The sequence below is a fragment of the Schistocerca americana genome, unplaced genomic scaffold (assembly GCF_021461395.2).
Source record: "Schistocerca americana isolate TAMUIC-IGC-003095 unplaced genomic scaffold, iqSchAmer2.1 HiC_scaffold_361, whole genome shotgun sequence".
In the NCBI taxonomy this organism is placed as follows: domain Eukaryota; kingdom Metazoa; phylum Arthropoda; class Insecta; order Orthoptera; family Acrididae; genus Schistocerca; species Schistocerca americana.
The window spans coordinates 21,510-40,566 of record NW_025726084.1 but is presented as its reverse complement, the minus strand read 5'-3'; the positions used below and the strand labels follow the sequence as shown (position 1 = coordinate 40,566).

Here is a 19,057-nt window from a genome sequence, read left to right as displayed (position 1 = left end):
GAATTCCGCGGTGGCTCCGTGGCCGTGATCGTCTAGTGGTCAGGACATTGCGTTGTGGCCGCGACAACCCAGGCTCGAATCCGTGTCACGGCACTTTTTAAAGTTCTGCCTTGCTGTCGCTGCAATGACGACAGTGACCCAGTGATTGAAATCACGGTGCCCTCCTGATTTTGTGCTCATGTTCCTCAGGCTGCAGGTGGCACTACCGATTCCTTATAAACACGCGATGCCGCCGCACCAGGGCGCTGGCAGCTGCCTGTGTAGTTAATCTCTATTCGAAAAGGGCAGTCGTTTGAGGTGCGATGTTCGAGCAACCAGTCGCAACAGATCAGGAAGCTGTGTCGTGCACTGCATTCTACAAATGCCAGGAACACTGGTGTGGGTAGCGTGGCCGAGCGGTCTAAGGCGCTGGTTTAAGGCACCAGTCTCTTCGGAGGCGTGGGTTCGAATCCCACCGCTGCCAATTTTTACTTCTCGTTTTTGTGCCATTGCGGTGTGTTCTCGTGGGGTAGAACGCAGCTCCTGTGACCGCCGCGTCGCGTAGGTAGCGTGGCCGAGCGGTCTAAGGCGCTGGTTTCAGGCACCAGTCTCTTCGGAGGCGTGGGTTCGAATCCCACCGCTGCCAACGTTTTCCGTCTCGAAAGCAGGAGCACTGATTTCCCGCGAAGGAAAAAGCGCAGCAAAGCGTGAGCGTCGCATTCTTCAACTGTCGTAGCACAGTGGTGCGTGGTGTAACAACAGGATTCACCGGCGCAGTTTGGTCTCATGATTGCTGGCGTTCGTCTCCACGAGATACGTCCCGAGCATGCCGTTCTACGAAGTGGAAGCGTTAATTTTTGCAGTTGTCGTCAAGTAGCGGGTGGACGCTCGCCGTGTTTGTTGGAGGAGTGCTTGTGTCGTTATCCGGTCTCGTCTAGTGGCTGGGATGCCTGGCTCTCGCCCAGGAGGCCTGGGTTCGATTCCCGGTACCGGAAATGCACATTTCATTGCTCCTCTTATGCGACTTGTCCCGACTTAGCTCGACTGACGCTCCGCTGACGCTTGCAGAAAACTACGTAAAATATGATTCGCGGCCACAAGTGACGGCGAGAGAGATGCGACATCTGTCCACCTCTTATCCGGGCACATACCTGCGGCCAACAGACTTGGAGGACTGCAAGACATTGCCACGGGGGTTGAATGCAGCTAACCACTCTGCTCAGTGTCCATCAGCGAGGGCACGTTCGTTTGCCAGTATACATATAATGGAGACCGCGTCTGACACAGCTGTTGCGAGACACAGTCGGCCGAGCTTTGCTGTGCACAGCCACTTGCAGTCGCGAGAGTTGAATTCCGCGGTGGCTCCGTGGCCGTGATCGTCTAGTGGTCAGGACATTGCGTTGTGGCCGCGACAACCCAGGCTCGAATCCGTGTCACGGCACTTTTTAAAGTTCTGCCTTGCTGTCGCTGCAATGACGACAGTGACCCAGTGATTGAAATCACGGTGCCCTCCTGATTTTGTGCTCATGTTCCTCAGGCTGCAGGTGGCACTACCGATTCCTTATAAACACGCGATGCCGCCGCACCAGGGCGCTGGCAGCTGCCTGTGTAGTTAATCTCTATTCGAAAAGGGCAGTCGTTTGAGGTGCGATGTTCGAGCAACCAGTCGCAACAGATCAGGAAGCTGTGTCGTGCACTGCATTCTACAAATGCCAGGAACACTGGTGTGGGTAGCGTGGCCGAGCGGTCTAAGGCGCTGGTTTAAGGCACCAGTCTCTTCGGAGGCGTGGGTTCGAATCCCACCGCTGCCAATTTTTACTTCTCGTTTTTGTGCCATTGCGGTGTGTTCTCGTGGGGTAGAACGCAGCTCCTGTGACCGCCGCGTCGCGTAGGTAGCGTGGCCGAGCGGTCTAAGGCGCTGGTTTCAGGCACCAGTCTCTTCGGAGGCGTGGGTTCGAATCCCACCGCTGCCAACGTTTTCCGTCTCGAAAGCAGGAGCACTGATTTCCCGCGAAGGAAAAAGCGCAGCAAAGCGTGAGCGTCGCATTCTTCAACTGTCGTAGCACAGTGGTGCGTGGTGTAACAACAGGATTCACCGGCGCAGTTTGGTCTCATGATTGCTGGCGTTCGTCTCCACGAGATACGTCCCGAGCATGCCGTTCTACGAAGTGGAAGCGTTAATTTTTGCAGTTGTCGTCAAGTAGCGGGTGGACGCTCGCCGTGTTTGTTGGAGGAGTGCTTGTGTCGTTATCCGGTCTCGTCTAGTGGCTGGGATGCCTGGCTCTCGCCCAGGAGGCCTGGGTTCGATTCCCGGTACCGGAAATGCACATTTCATTGCTCCTCTTATGCGACTTGTCCCGACTTAGCTCGACTGACGCTCCGCTGACGCTTGCAGAAAACTACGTAAAATATGATTCGCGGCCACAAGTGACGGCGAGAGAGATGCGACATCTGTCCACCTCTTATCCGGGCACATACCTGCGGCCAACAGACTTGGAGGACTGCAAGACATTGCCACGGGGGTTGAATGCAGCTAACCACTCTGCTCAGTGTCCATCAGCGAGGGCACGTTCGTTTGCCAGTATACATATAATGGAGACCGCGTCTGACACAGCTGTTGCGAGACACAGTCGGCCGAGCTTTGCTGTGCACAGCCACTTGCAGTCGCGAGAGTTGAATTCCGCGGTGGCTCCGTGGCCGTGATCGTCTAGTGGTCAGGACATTGCGTTGTGGCCGCGACAACCCAGGCTCGAATCCGTGTCACGGCACTTTTTAAAGTTCTGCCTTGCTGTCGCTGCAATGACGACAGTGACCCAGTGATTGAAATCACGGTGCCCTCCTGATTTTGTGCTCATGTTCCTCAGGCTGCAGGTGGCACTACCGATTCCTTATAAACACGCGATGCCGCCGCACCAGGGCGCTGGCAGCTGCCTGTGTAGTTAATCTCTATTCGAAAAGGGCAGTCGTTTGAGGTGCGATGTTCGAGCAACCAGTCGCAACAGATCAGGAAGCTGTGTCGTGCACTGCATTCTACAAATGCCAGGAACACTGGTGTGGGTAGCGTGGCCGAGCGGTCTAAGGCGCTGGTTTAAGGCACCAGTCTCTTCGGAGGCGTGGGTTCGAATCCCACCGCTGCCAATTTTTACTTCTCGTTTTTGTGCCATTGCGGTGTGTTCTCGTGGGGTAGAACGCAGCTCCTGTGACCGCCGCGTCGCGTAGGTAGCGTGGCCGAGCGGTCTAAGGCGCTGGTTTCAGGCACCAGTCTCTTCGGAGGCGTGGGTTCGAATCCCACCGCTGCCAACGTTTTCCGTCTCGAAAGCAGGAGCACTGATTTCCCGCGAAGGAAAAAGCGCAGCAAAGCGTGAGCGTCGCATTCTTCAACTGTCGTAGCACAGTGGTGCGTGGTGTAACAACAGGATTCACCGGCGCAGTTTGGTCTCATGATTGCTGGCGTTCGTCTCCACGAGATACGTCCCGAGCATGCCGTTCTACGAAGTGGAAGCGTTAATTTTTGCAGTTGTCGTCAAGTAGCGGGTGGACGCTCGCCGTGTTTGTTGGAGGAGTGCTTGTGTCGTTATCCGGTCTCGTCTAGTGGCTGGGATGCCTGGCTCTCGCCCAGGAGGCCTGGGTTCGATTCCCGGTACCGGAAATGCACATTTCATTGCTCCTCTTATGCGACTTGTCCCGACTTAGCTCGACTGACGCTCCGCTGACGCTTGCAGAAAACTACGTAAAATATGATTCGCGGCCACAAGTGACGGCGAGAGAGATGCGACATCTGTCCACCTCTTATCCGGGCACATACCTGCGGCCAACAGACTTGGAGGACTGCAAGACATTGCCACGGGGGTTGAATGCAGCTAACCACTCTGCTCAGTGTCCATCAGCGAGGGCACGTTCGTTTGCCAGTATACATATAATGGAGACCGCGTCTGACACAGCTGTTGCGAGACACAGTCGGCCGAGCTTTGCTGTGCACAGCCACTTGCAGTCGCGAGAGTTGAATTCCGCGGTGGCTCCGTGGCCGTGATCGTCTAGTGGTCAGGACATTGCGTTGTGGCCGCGACAACCCAGGCTCGAATCCGTGTCACGGCACTTTTTAAAGTTCTGCCTTGCTGTCGCTGCAATGACGACAGTGACCCAGTGATTGAAATCACGGTGCCCTCCTGATTTTGTGCTCATGTTCCTCAGGCTGCAGGTGGCACTACCGATTCCTTATAAACACGCGATGCCGCCGCACCAGGGCGCTGGCAGCTGCCTGTGTAGTTAATCTCTATTCGAAAAGGGCAGTCGTTTGAGGTGCGATGTTCGAGCAACCAGTCGCAACAGATCAGGAAGCTGTGTCGTGCACTGCATTCTACAAATGCCAGGAACACTGGTGTGGGTAGCGTGGCCGAGCGGTCTAAGGCGCTGGTTTAAGGCACCAGTCTCTTCGGAGGCGTGGGTTCGAATCCCACCGCTGCCAATTTTTACTTCTCGTTTTTGTGCCATTGCGGTGTGTTCTCGTGGGGTAGAACGCAGCTCCTGTGACCGCCGCGTCGCGTAGGTAGCGTGGCCGAGCGGTCTAAGGCGCTGGTTTCAGGCACCAGTCTCTTCGGAGGCGTGGGTTCGAATCCCACCGCTGCCAACGTTTTCCGTCTCGAAAGCAGGAGCACTGATTTCCCGCGAAGGAAAAAGCGCAGCAAAGCGTGAGCGTCGCATTCTTCAACTGTCGTAGCACAGTGGTGCGTGGTGTAACAACAGGATTCACCGGCGCAGTTTGGTCTCATGATTGCTGGCGTTCGTCTCCACGAGATACGTCCCGAGCATGCCGTTCTACGAAGTGGAAGCGTTAATTTTTGCAGTTGTCGTCAAGTAGCGGGTGGACGCTCGCCGTGTTTGTTGGAGGAGTGCTTGTGTCGTTATCCGGTCTCGTCTAGTGGCTGGGATGCCTGGCTCTCGCCCAGGAGGCCTGGGTTCGATTCCCGGTACCGGAAATGCACATTTCATTGCTCCTCTTATGCGACTTGTCCCGACTTAGCTCGACTGACGCTCCGCTGACGCTTGCAGAAAACTACGTAAAATATGATTCGCGGCCACAAGTGACGGCGAGAGAGATGCGACATCTGTCCACCTCTTATCCGGGCACATACCTGCGGCCAACAGACTTGGAGGACTGCAAGACATTGCCACGGGGGTTGAATGCAGCTAACCACTCTGCTCAGTGTCCATCAGCGAGGGCACGTTCGTTTGCCAGTATACATATAATGGAGACCGCGTCTGACACAGCTGTTGCGAGACACAGTCGGCCGAGCTTTGCTGTGCACAGCCACTTGCAGTCGCGAGAGTTGAATTCCGCGGTGGCTCCGTGGCCGTGATCGTCTAGTGGTCAGGACATTGCGTTGTGGCCGCGACAACCCAGGCTCGAATCCGTGTCACGGCACTTTTTAAAGTTCTGCCTTGCTGTCGCTGCAATGACGACAGTGACCCAGTGATTGAAATCACGGTGCCCTCCTGATTTTGTGCTCATGTTCCTCAGGCTGCAGGTGGCACTACCGATTCCTTATAAACACGCGATGCCGCCGCACCAGGGCGCTGGCAGCTGCCTGTGTAGTTAATCTCTATTCGAAAAGGGCAGTCGTTTGAGGTGCGATGTTCGAGCAACCAGTCGCAACAGATCAGGAAGCTGTGTCGTGCACTGCATTCTACAAATGCCAGGAACACTGGTGTGGGTAGCGTGGCCGAGCGGTCTAAGGCGCTGGTTTAAGGCACCAGTCTCTTCGGAGGCGTGGGTTCGAATCCCACCGCTGCCAATTTTTACTTCTCGTTTTTGTGCCATTGCGGTGTGTTCTCGTGGGGTAGAACGCAGCTCCTGTGACCGCCGCGTCGCGTAGGTAGCGTGGCCGAGCGGTCTAAGGCGCTGGTTTCAGGCACCAGTCTCTTCGGAGGCGTGGGTTCGAATCCCACCGCTGCCAACGTTTTCCGTCTCGAAAGCAGGAGCACTGATTTCCCGCGAAGGAAAAAGCGCAGCAAAGCGTGAGCGTCGCATTCTTCAACTGTCGTAGCACAGTGGTGCGTGGTGTAACAACAGGATTCACCGGCGCAGTTTGGTCTCATGATTGCTGGCGTTCGTCTCCACGAGATACGTCCCGAGCATGCCGTTCTACGAAGTGGAAGCGTTAATTTTTGCAGTTGTCGTCAAGTAGCGGGTGGACGCTCGCCGTGTTTGTTGGAGGAGTGCTTGTGTCGTTATCCGGTCTCGTCTAGTGGCTGGGATGCCTGGCTCTCGCCCAGGAGGCCTGGGTTCGATTCCCGGTACCGGAAATGCACATTTCATTGCTCCTCTTATGCGACTTGTCCCGACTTAGCTCGACTGACGCTCCGCTGACGCTTGCAGAAAACTACGTAAAATATGATTCGCGGCCACAAGTGACGGCGAGAGAGATGCGACATCTGTCCACCTCTTATCCGGGCACATACCTGCGGCCAACAGACTTGGAGGACTGCAAGACATTGCCACGGGGGTTGAATGCAGCTAACCACTCTGCTCAGTGTCCATCAGCGAGGGCACGTTCGTTTGCCAGTATACATATAATGGAGACCGCGTCTGACACAGCTGTTGCGAGACACAGTCGGCCGAGCTTTGCTGTGCACAGCCACTTGCAGTCGCGAGAGTTGAATTCCGCGGTGGCTCCGTGGCCGTGATCGTCTAGTGGTCAGGACATTGCGTTGTGGCCGCGACAACCCAGGCTCGAATCCGTGTCACGGCACTTTTTAAAGTTCTGCCTTGCTGTCGCTGCAATGACGACAGTGACCCAGTGATTGAAATCACGGTGCCCTCCTGATTTTGTGCTCATGTTCCTCAGGCTGCAGGTGGCACTACCGATTCCTTATAAACACGCGATGCCGCCGCACCAGGGCGCTGGCAGCTGCCTGTGTAGTTAATCTCTATTCGAAAAGGGCAGTCGTTTGAGGTGCGATGTTCGAGCAACCAGTCGCAACAGATCAGGAAGCTGTGTCGTGCACTGCATTCTACAAATGCCAGGAACACTGGTGTGGGTAGCGTGGCCGAGCGGTCTAAGGCGCTGGTTTAAGGCACCAGTCTCTTCGGAGGCGTGGGTTCGAATCCCACCGCTGCCAATTTTTACTTCTCGTTTTTGTGCCATTGCGGTGTGTTCTCGTGGGGTAGAACGCAGCTCCTGTGACCGCCGCGTCGCGTAGGTAGCGTGGCCGAGCGGTCTAAGGCGCTGGTTTCAGGCACCAGTCTCTTCGGAGGCGTGGGTTCGAATCCCACCGCTGCCAACGTTTTCCGTCTCGAAAGCAGGAGCACTGATTTCCCGCGAAGGAAAAAGCGCAGCAAAGCGTGAGCGTCGCATTCTTCAACTGTCGTAGCACAGTGGTGCGTGGTGTAACAACAGGATTCACCGGCGCAGTTTGGTCTCATGATTGCTGGCGTTCGTCTCCACGAGATACGTCCCGAGCATGCCGTTCTACGAAGTGGAAGCGTTAATTTTTGCAGTTGTCGTCAAGTAGCGGGTGGACGCTCGCCGTGTTTGTTGGAGGAGTGCTTGTGTCGTTATCCGGTCTCGTCTAGTGGCTGGGATGCCTGGCTCTCGCCCAGGAGGCCTGGGTTCGATTCCCGGTACCGGAAATGCACATTTCATTGCTCCTCTTATGCGACTTGTCCCGACTTAGCTCGACTGACGCTCCGCTGACGCTTGCAGAAAACTACGTAAAATATGATTCGCGGCCACAAGTGACGGCGAGAGAGATGCGACATCTGTCCACCTCTTATCCGGGCACATACCTGCGGCCAACAGACTTGGAGGACTGCAAGACATTGCCACGGGGGTTGAATGCAGCTAACCACTCTGCTCAGTGTCCATCAGCGAGGGCACGTTCGTTTGCCAGTATACATATAATGGAGACCGCGTCTGACACAGCTGTTGCGAGACACAGTCGGCCGAGCTTTGCTGTGCACAGCCACTTGCAGTCGCGAGAGTTGAATTCCGCGGTGGCTCCGTGGCCGTGATCGTCTAGTGGTCAGGACATTGCGTTGTGGCCGCGACAACCCAGGCTCGAATCCGTGTCACGGCACTTTTTAAAGTTCTGCCTTGCTGTCGCTGCAATGACGACAGTGACCCAGTGATTGAAATCACGGTGCCCTCCTGATTTTGTGCTCATGTTCCTCAGGCTGCAGGTGGCACTACCGATTCCTTATAAACACGCGATGCCGCCGCACCAGGGCGCTGGCAGCTGCCTGTGTAGTTAATCTCTATTCGAAAAGGGCAGTCGTTTGAGGTGCGATGTTCGAGCAACCAGTCGCAACAGATCAGGAAGCTGTGTCGTGCACTGCATTCTACAAATGCCAGGAACACTGGTGTGGGTAGCGTGGCCGAGCGGTCTAAGGCGCTGGTTTAAGGCACCAGTCTCTTCGGAGGCGTGGGTTCGAATCCCACCGCTGCCAATTTTTACTTCTCGTTTTTGTGCCATTGCGGTGTGTTCTCGTGGGGTAGAACGCAGCTCCTGTGACCGCCGCGTCGCGTAGGTAGCGTGGCCGAGCGGTCTAAGGCGCTGGTTTCAGGCACCAGTCTCTTCGGAGGCGTGGGTTCGAATCCCACCGCTGCCAACGTTTTCCGTCTCGAAAGCAGGAGCACTGATTTCCCGCGAAGGAAAAAGCGCAGCAAAGCGTGAGCGTCGCATTCTTCAACTGTCGTAGCACAGTGGTGCGTGGTGTAACAACAGGATTCACCGGCGCAGTTTGGTCTCATGATTGCTGGCGTTCGTCTCCACGAGATACGTCCCGAGCATGCCGTTCTACGAAGTGGAAGCGTTAATTTTTGCAGTTGTCGTCAAGTAGCGGGTGGACGCTCGCCGTGTTTGTTGGAGGAGTGCTTGTGTCGTTATCCGGTCTCGTCTAGTGGCTGGGATGCCTGGCTCTCGCCCAGGAGGCCTGGGTTCGATTCCCGGTACCGGAAATGCACATTTCATTGCTCCTCTTATGCGACTTGTCCCGACTTAGCTCGACTGACGCTCCGCTGACGCTTGCAGAAAACTACGTAAAATATGATTCGCGGCCACAAGTGACGGCGAGAGAGATGCGACATCTGTCCACCTCTTATCCGGGCACATACCTGCGGCCAACAGACTTGGAGGACTGCAAGACATTGCCACGGGGGTTGAATGCAGCTAACCACTCTGCTCAGTGTCCATCAGCGAGGGCACGTTCGTTTGCCAGTATACATATAATGGAGACCGCGTCTGACACAGCTGTTGCGAGACACAGTCGGCCGAGCTTTGCTGTGCACAGCCACTTGCAGTCGCGAGAGTTGAATTCCGCGGTGGCTCCGTGGCCGTGATCGTCTAGTGGTCAGGACATTGCGTTGTGGCCGCGACAACCCAGGCTCGAATCCGGGTCACGGCACTTTTTAAAGTTCTGCCTTGCTGTCGCTGCAATGACGACAGTGACCCAGTGATTGAAATCACGGTGCCCTCCTGATTTTGTGCTCATGTTCCTCAGGCTGCAGGTGGCACTACCGATTCCTTATAAACACGCGATGCCGCCGCACCAGGGCGCTGGCAGCTGCCTGTGTAGTTAATCTCTATTCGAAAAGGGCAGTCGTTTGAGGTGCGATGTTCGAGCAACCAGTCGCAACAGATCAGGAAGCTGTGTCGTGCACTGCATTCTACAAATGCCAGGAACACTGGTGTGGGTAGCGTGGCCGAGCGGTCTAAGGCGCTGGTTTAAGGCACCAGTCTTTTCGGAGGCGTGGGTTCGAATCCCACCGCTGCCAATTTTTACTTCTCGTTTTTGTGCCATTGCGGTGTGTTCTCGTGGGGTAGAACGCAGCTCCTGTGACCGCCGCGTCGCGTAGGTAGCGTGGCCGAGCGGTCTAAGGCGCTGGTTTCAGGCACCAGTCTCTTCGGAGGCGTGGGTTCGAATCCCACCGCTGCCAACGTTTTCCGTCTCGAAAGCAGGAGCACTGATTTCCCGCGAAGGAAAAAGCGCAGCAAAGCGTGAGCGTCGCATTCTTCAACTGTCGTAGCACAGTGGTGCGTGGTGTAACAACAGGATTCACCGGCGCAGTTTGGTCTCATGATTGCTGGCGTTCGTCTCCACGAGATACGTCCCGAGCATGCCGTTCTACGAAGTGGAAGCGTTAATTTTTGCAGTTGTCGTCAAGTAGCGGGTGGACGCTCGCCGTGTTTGTTGGAGGAGTGCTTGTGTCGTTATCCGGTCTCGTCTAGTGGCTGGGATGCCTGGCTCTCGCCCAGGAGGCCTGGGTTCGATTCCCGGTACCGGAAATGCACATTTCATTGCTCCTCTTACGCGACTTGTCCCGACTTAGCTCGACTGACGCTCCGCTGACGCTTGCAGAAAACTACGTAAAATATGATTCGCGGCCACAAGTGACGGCGAGAGAGATGCGACATCTGTCCACCTCTTATCCGGGCACATACCTGCGGCCAACAGACTTGGAGGACTGCAAGACATTGCCACGGGGGTTGAATGCAGCTAACCACTCTGCTCAGTGTCCATCAGCGCGGGCACGTTCGTTTGCCAGTATACATATAATGGAGACCGCGTCTGACACAGCTGTTGCGAGACACAGTCGGCCGAGCTTTGCTGTGCACAGCCACTTGCAGTCGCGAGAGTTGAATTCCGCGGTGGCTCCGTGGCCGTGATCGTCTAGTGGTCAGGACATTGCGTTGTGGCCGCGACAACCCAGGCTCGAATCCGGGTCACGGCACTTTTTAAAGTTCTGCCTTGCTGTCGCTGCAATGACGACAGTGACCCAGTGATTGAAATCACGGTGCCCTCCTGATTTTGTGCTCATGTTCCTCAGGCTGCAGGTGGCACTACCGATTCCTTATAAACACGCGATGCCGCCGCACCAGGGCGCTGGCAGCTGCCTGTGTAGTTAATCTCTATTCGAAAAGGGCAGTCGTTTGAGGTGCGATGTTCGAGCAACCAGTCGCAACAGATCAGGAAGCTGTGTCGTGCACTGCATTCTACAAATGCCAGGAACACTGGTGTGGGTAGCGTGGCCGAGCGGTCTAAGGCGCTGGTTTAAGGCACCAGTCTTTTCGGAGGCGTGGGTTCGAATCCCACCGCTGCCAATTTTTACTTCTCGTTTTTGTGCCATTGCGGTGTGTTCTCGTGGGGTAGAACGCAGCTCCTGTGACCGCCGCGTCGCGTAGGTAGCGTGGCCGAGCGGTCTAAGGCGCTGGTTTCAGGCACCAGTCTCTTCGGAGGCGTGGGTTCGAATCCCACCGCTGCCAACGTTTTCCGTCTCGAAAGCAGGAGCACTGATTTCCCGCGAAGGAAAAAGCGCAGCAAAGCGTGAGCGTCGCATTCTTCAACTGTCGTAGCACAGTGGTGCGTGGTGTAACAACAGGATTCACCGGCGCAGTTTGGTCTCATGATTGCTGGCGTTCGTCTCCACGAGATACGTCCCGAGCATGCCGTTCTACGAAGTGGAAGCGTTAATTTTTGCAGTTGTCGTCAAGTAGCGGGTGGACGCTCGCCGTGTTTGTTGGAGGAGTGCTTGTGTCGTTATCCGGTCTCGTCTAGTGGCTGGGATGCCTGGCTCTCGCCCAGGAGGCCTGGGTTCGATTCCCGGTACCGGAAATGCACATTTCATTGCTCCTCTTACGCGACTTGTCCCGACTTAGCTCGACTGACGCTCCGCTGACGCTTGCAGAAAACTACGTAAAATATGATTCGCGGCCACAAGTGACGGCGAGAGAGATGCGACATCTGTCCACCTCTTATCCGGGCACATACCTGCGGCCAACAGACTTGGAGGACTGCAAGACATTGCCACGGGGGTTGAATGCAGCTAACCACTCTGCTCAGTGTCCATCAGCGCGGGCACGTTCGTTTGCCAGTATACATATAATGGAGACCGCGTCTGACACAGCTGTTGCGAGACACAGTCGGCCGAGCTTTGCTGTGCACAGCCACTTGCAGTCGCGAGAGTTGAATTCCGCGGTGGCTCCGTGGCCGTGATCGTCTAGTGGTCAGGACATTGCGTTGTGGCCGCGACAACCCAGGCTCGAATCCGGGTCACGGCACTTTTTAAAGTTCTGCCTTGCTGTCGCTGCAATGACGACAGTGACCCAGTGATTGAAATCACGGTGCCCTCCTGATTTTGTGCTCATGTTCCTCAGGCTGCAGGTGGCACTACCGATTCCTTATAAACACGCGATGCCGCCGCACCAGGGCGCTGGCAGCTGCCTGTGTAGTTAATCTCTATTCGAAAAGGGCAGTCGTTTGAGGTGCGATGTTCGAGCAACCAGTCGCAACAGATCAGGAAGCTGTGTCGTGCACTGCATTCTACAAATGCCAGGAACACTGGTGTGGGTAGCGTGGCCGAGCGGTCTAAGGCGCTGGTTTCAGGCACCAGTCTCTTCGGAGGCGTGGGTTCGAATCCCACCGCTGCCAACGTTTTCCGTCTCGAAAACAGGAGCACTGATTTCCCGCGAAGGAAAAAGCGCAGCAAAGCGTGAGCGTCGCTTTCTTAAACTGTCGTAGTACAGTGGTGCGTGGTGTAACAACAGGATTCACCGGCGCAGTTTGGTCTCATGATTGCTGGCGTTCGTCTCCACGAGATACGTCCCGAGCATGCCGTTCTACGAAGTGGAAACGTTAATTTTTGCAGTTGTCGTCAAGTAGCGGGTGGACGCTCGCCGTGTTTGTTGGAGGAGTGCTTGTGTCGTTATCCGGTGTCGTCTAGTGGCTGGGATGCCTGGCTCTCGCCCAGGAGGCCTGGGTTCGATTCCCGGTACCGGAAATGCACATTTTATTGCTCCTCTTATGCGACTTAGCTCGACTGACGCTCCGCTGACGCTTGCAGAAAACTACGTAAAATATGATTCGCGGCCACAAGTGACGGCGAGAGAGATGCGACGTCTGTCCACCTCTTATCCGGGCACATACCTGCGGCCAAAAGACTTGGAGGACTGCAAGACATTGCCACGGGGGTTGAATGCAGCTAACCACTCTGCTCAGTGTCCATCAGCGCGGGCACGTTCGTTTGCCAGTATACATATAATGGAGACCGCGTCTGACACAGCTGTTGCGAGACACAGTCGGCCGAGCTTTGCTGTGCACAGCCACTTGCAGTCGCGAGAGTTGAATTCCGCGGTGGCTCCGTGGCCGTGATCGTCTAGTGGTCAGGACATTGCGTTGTGGCCGCGACAACCCAGGCTCGAATCCGGGTCACGGCACTTTTTAAAGTTCTGCCTTGCTGTCGCTGCAATGACGACAGTGACCCAGTGATTGAAATCACGGTGCCCTCCTGATTTTGTGCTCATGTTCCTCAGGCTGCAGGTGGCACTACCGATTCCTTATAAACACGCGATGCCGCCGCACCAGGGCGCTGGCAGCTGCCTGTGTAGTTAATCTCTATTCGAAAAGGGCAGTCGTTTGAGGTGCGATGTTCGAGCAACCAGTCGCAACAGATCAGGAAGCTGTGTCGTGCACTGCATTCTACAAATGCCAGGAACACTGGTGTGGGTAGCGTGGCCGAGCGGTCTAAGGCGCTGGTTTAAGGCACCAGTCTCTTCGGAGGCGTGGGTTCGAATCCCACCGCTGCCAATTTTTACTTCTCGTTTTTGTGCCATTGCGGTGTGTTCTCGTGGGGTAGAACGCAGCTCCTGTGACCGCCGCGTCGCGTAGGTAGCGTGGCCGAGCGGTCTAAGGCGCTGGTTTCAGGCACCAGTCTCTTCGGAGGCGTGGGTTCGAATCCCACCGCTGCCAACGTTTTCCGTCTCGAAAGCAGGAGCACTGATTTCCCGCGAAGGAAAAAGCGCAGCAAAGCGTGAGCGTCGCATTCTTCAACTGTCGTAGCACAGTGGTGCGTGGTGTAACAACAGGATTCACCGGCGCAGTTTGGTCTCATGATTGCTGGCGTTCGTCTCCACGAGATACGTCCCGAGCATGCCGTTCTACGAAGTGGAAGCGTTAATTTTTGCAGTTGTCGTCAAGTAGCGGGTGGACGCTCGCCGTGTTTGTTGGAGGAGTGCTTGTGTCGTTATCCGGTCTCGTCTAGTGGCTGGGATGCCTGGCTCTCGCCCAGGAGGCCTGGGTTCGATTCCCGGTACCGGAAATGCACATTTCATTGCTCCTCTTACGCGACTTGTCCCGACTTAGCTCGACTGACGCTCCGCTGACGCTTGCAGAAAACTACGTAAAATATGATTCGCGGCCACAAGTGACGGCGAGAGAGATGCGACATCTGTCCACCTCTTATCCGGGCACATACCTGCGGCCAACAGACTTGGAGGACTGCAAGACATTGCCACGGGGGTTGAATGCAGCTAACCACTCTGCTCAGTGTCCATCAGCGCGGGCACGTTCGTTTGCCAGTATACATATAATGGAGACCGCGTCTGACACAGCTGTTGCGAGACACAGTCGGCCGAGCTTTGCTGTGCACAGCCACTTGCAGTCGCGAGAGTTGAATTCCGCGGTGGCTCCGTGGCCGTGATCGTCTAGTGGTCAGGACATTGCGTTGTGGCCGCGACAACCCAGGCTCGAATCCGGGTCACGGCACTTTTTAAAGTTCTGCCTTGCTGTCGCTGCAATGACGACAGTGACCCAGTGATTGAAATCACGGTGCCCTCCTGATTTTGTGCTCATGTTCCTCAGGCTGCAGGTGGCACTACCGATTCCTTATAAACACGCGATGCCGCCGCACCAGGGCGCTGGCAGCTGCCTGTGTAGTTAATCTCTATTCGAAAAGGGCAGTCGTTTGAGGTGCGATGTTCGAGCAACCAGTCGCAACAGATCAGGAAGCTGTGTCGTGCACTGCATTCTACAAATGCCAGGAACACTGGTGTGGGTAGCGTGGCCGAGCGGTCTAAGGCGCTGGTTTAAGGCACCAGTTTCTTCGGAGGCGTGGGTTCGAATCCCACCGCTGCCAATTTTTACTTCTCGTTTTTGTGCCATTGCGGTGTGTTCTCGTGGGGTAGAACGCAGCTCCTGTGACCGCCGCGTCGCGTAGGTAGCGTGGCCGAGCGGTCTAAGGCGCTGGTTTCAGGCACCAGTCTCTTCGGAGGCGTGGGTTCGAATCCCACCGCTGCCAACGTTTTCCGTCTCGAAAGCAGGAGCACTGATTTCCCGCGAAGGAAAAAGCGCAGCAAAGCGTGAGCGTCGCATTCTTCAACTGTCGTAGCACAGTGGTGCGTGGTGTAACAACAGGATTCACCGGCGCAGTTTGGTCTCATGATTGCTGGCGTTCGTCTCCACGAGATACGTCCCGAGCATGCCGTTCTACGAAGTGGAAGCGTTAATTTTTGCAGTTGTCGTCAAGTAGCGGGTGGACGCTCGCCGTGTTTGTTGGAGGAGTGCTTGTGTCGTTATCCGGTCTCGTCTAGTGGCTGGGATGCCTGGCTCTCGCCCAGGAGGCCTGGGTTCGATTCCCGGTACCGGAAATGCACATTTCATTGCTCCTCTTACGCGACTTGTCCCGACTTAGCTCGACTGACGCTCCGCTGACGCTTGCAGAAAACTACGTAAAATATGATTCGCGGCCACAAGTGACGGCGAGAGAGATGCGACATCTGTCCACCTCTTATCCGGGCACATACCTGCGGCCAACAGACTTGGAGGACTGCAAGACATTGCCACGGGGGTTGAATGCAGCTAACCACTCTGCTCAGTGTCCATCAGCGAGGGCACGTTCGTTTGCCAGTATACATATAATGGAGACCGCGTCTGACACAGCTGTTGCGAGACACAGTCGGCCGAGCTTTGCTGTGCACAGCCACTTGCAGTCGCGAGAGTTGAATTCCGCGGTGGCTCCGTGGCCGTGATCGTCTAGTGGTCAGGACATTGCGTTGTGGCCGCGACAACCCAGGCTCGAATCCGGGTCACGGCACTTTTTAAAGTTCTGCCTTGCTGTCGCTGCAATGACGACAGTGACCCAGTGATTGAAATCACGGTGCCCTCCTGATTTTGTGCTCATGTTCCTCAGGCTGCAGGTGGCACTACCGATTCCTTATAAACACGCGATGCCGCCGCACCAGGGCGCTGGCAGCTGCCTGTGTAGTTAATCTCTATTCGAAAAGGGCAGTCGTTTGAGGTGCGATGTTCGAGCAACCAGTCGCAACAGATCAGGAAGCTGTGTCGTGCACTGCATTCTACAAATGCCAGGAACACTGGTGTGGGTAGCGTGGCCGAGCGGTCTAAGGCGCTGGTTTAAGGCACCAGTTTCTTCGGAGGCGTGGGTTCGAATCCCACCGCTGCCAATTTTTACTTCTCGTTTTTGTGCCATTGCGGTGTGTTCTCGTGGGGTAGAACGCAGCTCCTGTGACCGCCGCGTCGCGTAGGTAGCGTGGCCGAGCGGTCTAAGGCGCTGGTTTCAGGCACCAGTCTCTTCGGAGGCGTGGGTTCGAATCCCACCGCTGCCAACGTTTTCCGTCTCGAAAGCAGGAGCACTGATTTCCCGCGAAGGAAAAAGCGCAGCAAAGCGTGAGCGTCGCATTCTTCAACTGTCGTAGCACAGTGGTGCGTGGTGTAACAACAGGATTCACCGGCGCAGTTTGGTCTCATGATTGCTGGCGTTCGTCTCCACGAGATACGTCCCGAGCATGCCGTTCTACGAAGTGGAAGCGTTAATTTTTGCAGTTGTCGTCAAGTAGCGGGTGGACGCTCGCCGTGTTTGTTGGAGGAGTGCTTGTGTCGTTATCCGGTCTCGTCTAGTGGCTGGGATGCCTGGCTCTCGCCCAGGAGGCCTGGGTTCGATTCCCGGTACCGGAAATGCACATTTCATTGCTCCTCTTACGCGACTTGTCCCGACTTAGCTCGACTGACGCTCCGCTGACGCTTGCAGAAAACTACGTAAAATATGATTCGCGGCCACAAGTGACGGCGAGAGAGATGCGACATCTGTCCACCTCTTATCCGGGCACATACCTGCGGCCAACAGACTTGGAGGACTGCAAGACATTGCCACGGGGGTTGAATGCAGCTAACCACTCTGCTCAGTGTCCATCAGCGAGGGCACGTTCGTTTGCCAGTATACATATAATGGAGACCGCGTCTGACACAGCTGTTGCGAGACACAGTCGGCCGAGCTTTGCTGTGCACAGCCACTTGCAGTCGCGAGAGTTGAATTCCGCGGTGGCTCCGTGGCCGTGATCGTCTAGTGGTCAGGACATTGCGTTGTGGCCGCGACAACCCAGGCTCGAATCCGTGTCACGGCACTTTTTAAAGTTCTGCCTTGCTGTCGCTGCAATGACGACAGTGACCCAGTGATTGAAATCACGGTGCCCTCCTGATTTTGTGCTCATGTTCCTCAGGCTGCAGGTGGCACTACCGATTCCTTATAAACACGCGATGCCGCCGCACCAGGGCGCTGGCAGCTGCCTGTGTAGTTAATCTCTATTCGAAAAGGGCAGTCGTTTGAGGTGCGATGTTCGAGCAACCAGTCGCAACAGATCAGGAAGCTGTGTCGTGCACTGCATTCTACAAATGCCAGGAACACTGGTGTGGGTAGCGTGGCCGAGCGGTCTAAGGCGCTGGTTTAAGGCACCAGTCTCTTCGGAGGCGTGGGTTCGAATCCCACCGCTGCCAATTTTTACTTCTCGTTTTTGTGCCATTGCGGTGTGTTCTCGTGGGGTAGAACGCAGCTCCTGTGACCGCCGCGTCGCGTAGGTAGCGTGGCCGAGCGGTCTAAGGCGCTGGTTTCAGGCACCAGTCTCTTCGGAGGCGTGGGTTCGAATCCCACCGCTGCCAACGTTTTCCGTCTCGAAAGCAGGAGCACTGATTTCCCGCGAAGGAAAAAGCGCAGCAAAGCGTGAGCGTCGCATTCTTCAACTGTCGTAGCACAGTGGTGCGTGGTGTAACAACAGGATTCACCGGCGCAGTTTGGTCTCATGATTGCTGGCGTTCGTCTCCACGAGATACGTCCCGAGCATGCCGTTCTACGAAGTGGAAGCGTTAATTTTTGCAGTTGTCGTCAAGTAGCGGGTGGACGCTCGCCGTGTTTGTTGGAGGAGTGCTTGTGTCGTTATCCGGTCTCGTCTAGTGGCTGGGATGCCTGGCTCTCGCCCAGGAGGCCTGGGTTCGATTCCCGGTACCGGAAATGCACATTTCATTGCTCCTCTTATGCGACTTGTCCCGACTTAGCTCGACTGACGCTCCGCTGACGCTTGCAGAAAACTACGTAAAATATGATTCGCGGCCACAAGTGACGGCGAGAGAGATGCGACATCTGTCCACCTCTTATCCGGGCACATACCTGCGGCCAACAGACTTGGAGGACTGCAAGACATTGCCACGGGGGTTGAATGCAGCTAACCACTCTGCTCAGTGTCCATCAGCGAGGGCACGTTCGTTTGCCAGTATACATATAATGGAGACCGCGTCTGACACAGCTGTTGCGAGACACAGTCGGCCGAGCTTTGCTGTGCACAGCCACTTGCAGTCGCGAGAGTTGAATTCCGCGGTGGCTCCGTGGCCGTGATCGTCTAGTGGTCAGGACATTGCGTTGTGGCCGCGACAACCCAGGCTCGAATCCGTGTCACGGCACTTTTTAAAGTTCTGCCTTGCTGTCGCTGCAATGACGACAGTGACCCAGTGATTGAAATCACGGTGCCCTCCTGATTTTGTGCTCATGTTCCTCAGGCTGCAGGTGGCACTACCGATTCCTTATAAACACGCGATGCCGCCGCACCAGGGCGCTGGCAGCTGCCTGTGTAGTTAATCTCTATTCGAAAAGGGCAGTCGTTTGAGGTGCGATGTTCGAGCAACCAGTCGCAACAGATCAGGAAGCTGTGTCGTGCACTGCATTCTACAAATGCCAGGAACACTGGTGTGGGTAGCGTGGCCGAGCGGTCTAAGGCGCTGGTTTAAGGCACCAGTCTCTTCGGAGGCGTGGGTTCGAATCCCACCGCTGCCAATTTTTACTTCTCGTTTTTGTGCCATTGCGGTGTGTTCTCGTGGGGTAGAACGCAGCTCCTGTGACCGCCGCGTCGCGTAGGTAGCGTGGCCGAGCGGTCTAAGGCGCTGGTTTCAGGCACCAGTCTCTTCGGAGGCGTGGGTTCGAATCCCACCGCTGCCAACGTTTTCCGTCTCGAAAGCAGGAGC

General features: G+C 55.8%; 30 non-coding genes across 30 annotated transcripts; all 30 read left to right on the top strand.

Annotated features, from left to right (window-relative positions):
* The first annotated feature begins 381 nt into the window (after nucleotides 1-381).
* On the top strand, nucleotides 382-463 carry Trnal-aag. The gene has a single exon. It is a non-coding gene; the product is annotated as a tRNA-Leu (tRNA).
* Nucleotides 464-543: 80 nt separating this feature from the next.
* Trnal-cag lies at nucleotides 544-625 on the top strand. The gene has a single exon. It is a non-coding gene; the product is annotated as a tRNA-Leu (tRNA).
* Nucleotides 626-1,708: 1,083 nt separating this feature from the next.
* On the top strand, nucleotides 1,709-1,790 carry Trnal-aag. Its single transcript has one exon. It is a non-coding gene; the product is annotated as a tRNA-Leu (tRNA).
* Nucleotides 1,791-1,870: 80 nt separating this feature from the next.
* Nucleotides 1,871-1,952, top strand: Trnal-cag. Its single transcript has one exon. It is a non-coding gene; the product is annotated as a tRNA-Leu (tRNA).
* Nucleotides 1,953-3,035: 1,083 nt separating this feature from the next.
* Nucleotides 3,036-3,117, top strand: Trnal-aag. The gene has a single exon. It is a non-coding gene; the product is annotated as a tRNA-Leu (tRNA).
* An 80-nt stretch (nucleotides 3,118-3,197) lies between these two features.
* Nucleotides 3,198-3,279, top strand: Trnal-cag. The gene has a single exon. It is a non-coding gene; the product is annotated as a tRNA-Leu (tRNA).
* A 1,083-nt stretch (nucleotides 3,280-4,362) lies between these two features.
* On the top strand, nucleotides 4,363-4,444 carry Trnal-aag. The gene has a single exon. It is a non-coding gene; the product is annotated as a tRNA-Leu (tRNA).
* Nucleotides 4,445-4,524: 80 nt separating this feature from the next.
* On the top strand, nucleotides 4,525-4,606 carry Trnal-cag. The gene has a single exon. It is a non-coding gene; the product is annotated as a tRNA-Leu (tRNA).
* A 1,083-nt stretch (nucleotides 4,607-5,689) lies between these two features.
* On the top strand, nucleotides 5,690-5,771 carry Trnal-aag. Its single transcript has one exon. It is a non-coding gene; the product is annotated as a tRNA-Leu (tRNA).
* Nucleotides 5,772-5,851: 80 nt separating this feature from the next.
* On the top strand, nucleotides 5,852-5,933 carry Trnal-cag. The gene has a single exon. It is a non-coding gene; the product is annotated as a tRNA-Leu (tRNA).
* Nucleotides 5,934-7,016: 1,083 nt separating this feature from the next.
* Trnal-aag lies at nucleotides 7,017-7,098 on the top strand. The gene has a single exon. It is a non-coding gene; the product is annotated as a tRNA-Leu (tRNA).
* An 80-nt stretch (nucleotides 7,099-7,178) lies between these two features.
* Nucleotides 7,179-7,260, top strand: Trnal-cag. The gene has a single exon. It is a non-coding gene; the product is annotated as a tRNA-Leu (tRNA).
* Nucleotides 7,261-8,343: 1,083 nt separating this feature from the next.
* Nucleotides 8,344-8,425, top strand: Trnal-aag. Its single transcript has one exon. It is a non-coding gene; the product is annotated as a tRNA-Leu (tRNA).
* An 80-nt stretch (nucleotides 8,426-8,505) lies between these two features.
* Trnal-cag lies at nucleotides 8,506-8,587 on the top strand. The gene has a single exon. It is a non-coding gene; the product is annotated as a tRNA-Leu (tRNA).
* A 1,083-nt stretch (nucleotides 8,588-9,670) lies between these two features.
* Trnal-aag lies at nucleotides 9,671-9,752 on the top strand. Its single transcript has one exon. It is a non-coding gene; the product is annotated as a tRNA-Leu (tRNA).
* An 80-nt stretch (nucleotides 9,753-9,832) lies between these two features.
* Trnal-cag lies at nucleotides 9,833-9,914 on the top strand. The gene has a single exon. It is a non-coding gene; the product is annotated as a tRNA-Leu (tRNA).
* A 1,083-nt stretch (nucleotides 9,915-10,997) lies between these two features.
* Trnal-aag lies at nucleotides 10,998-11,079 on the top strand. Its single transcript has one exon. It is a non-coding gene; the product is annotated as a tRNA-Leu (tRNA).
* An 80-nt stretch (nucleotides 11,080-11,159) lies between these two features.
* Nucleotides 11,160-11,241, top strand: Trnal-cag. The gene has a single exon. It is a non-coding gene; the product is annotated as a tRNA-Leu (tRNA).
* A 1,083-nt stretch (nucleotides 11,242-12,324) lies between these two features.
* On the top strand, nucleotides 12,325-12,406 carry Trnal-cag. Its single transcript has one exon. It is a non-coding gene; the product is annotated as a tRNA-Leu (tRNA).
* A 277-nt stretch (nucleotides 12,407-12,683) lies between these two features.
* On the top strand, nucleotides 12,684-12,755 carry Trnae-cuc. The gene has a single exon. It is a non-coding gene; the product is annotated as a tRNA-Glu (tRNA).
* A 724-nt stretch (nucleotides 12,756-13,479) lies between these two features.
* On the top strand, nucleotides 13,480-13,561 carry Trnal-aag. The gene has a single exon. It is a non-coding gene; the product is annotated as a tRNA-Leu (tRNA).
* Nucleotides 13,562-13,641: 80 nt separating this feature from the next.
* Nucleotides 13,642-13,723, top strand: Trnal-cag. Its single transcript has one exon. It is a non-coding gene; the product is annotated as a tRNA-Leu (tRNA).
* Nucleotides 13,724-14,806: 1,083 nt separating this feature from the next.
* Trnal-aag lies at nucleotides 14,807-14,888 on the top strand. Its single transcript has one exon. It is a non-coding gene; the product is annotated as a tRNA-Leu (tRNA).
* An 80-nt stretch (nucleotides 14,889-14,968) lies between these two features.
* On the top strand, nucleotides 14,969-15,050 carry Trnal-cag. The gene has a single exon. It is a non-coding gene; the product is annotated as a tRNA-Leu (tRNA).
* Nucleotides 15,051-16,133: 1,083 nt separating this feature from the next.
* Nucleotides 16,134-16,215, top strand: Trnal-aag. The gene has a single exon. It is a non-coding gene; the product is annotated as a tRNA-Leu (tRNA).
* An 80-nt stretch (nucleotides 16,216-16,295) lies between these two features.
* On the top strand, nucleotides 16,296-16,377 carry Trnal-cag. The gene has a single exon. It is a non-coding gene; the product is annotated as a tRNA-Leu (tRNA).
* Nucleotides 16,378-17,460: 1,083 nt separating this feature from the next.
* Trnal-aag lies at nucleotides 17,461-17,542 on the top strand. The gene has a single exon. It is a non-coding gene; the product is annotated as a tRNA-Leu (tRNA).
* An 80-nt stretch (nucleotides 17,543-17,622) lies between these two features.
* Nucleotides 17,623-17,704, top strand: Trnal-cag. The gene has a single exon. It is a non-coding gene; the product is annotated as a tRNA-Leu (tRNA).
* Nucleotides 17,705-18,787: 1,083 nt separating this feature from the next.
* Trnal-aag lies at nucleotides 18,788-18,869 on the top strand. The gene has a single exon. It is a non-coding gene; the product is annotated as a tRNA-Leu (tRNA).
* An 80-nt stretch (nucleotides 18,870-18,949) lies between these two features.
* Nucleotides 18,950-19,031, top strand: Trnal-cag. The gene has a single exon. It is a non-coding gene; the product is annotated as a tRNA-Leu (tRNA).
* The last annotated feature ends 26 nt before the right edge of the window (nucleotides 19,032-19,057 follow it).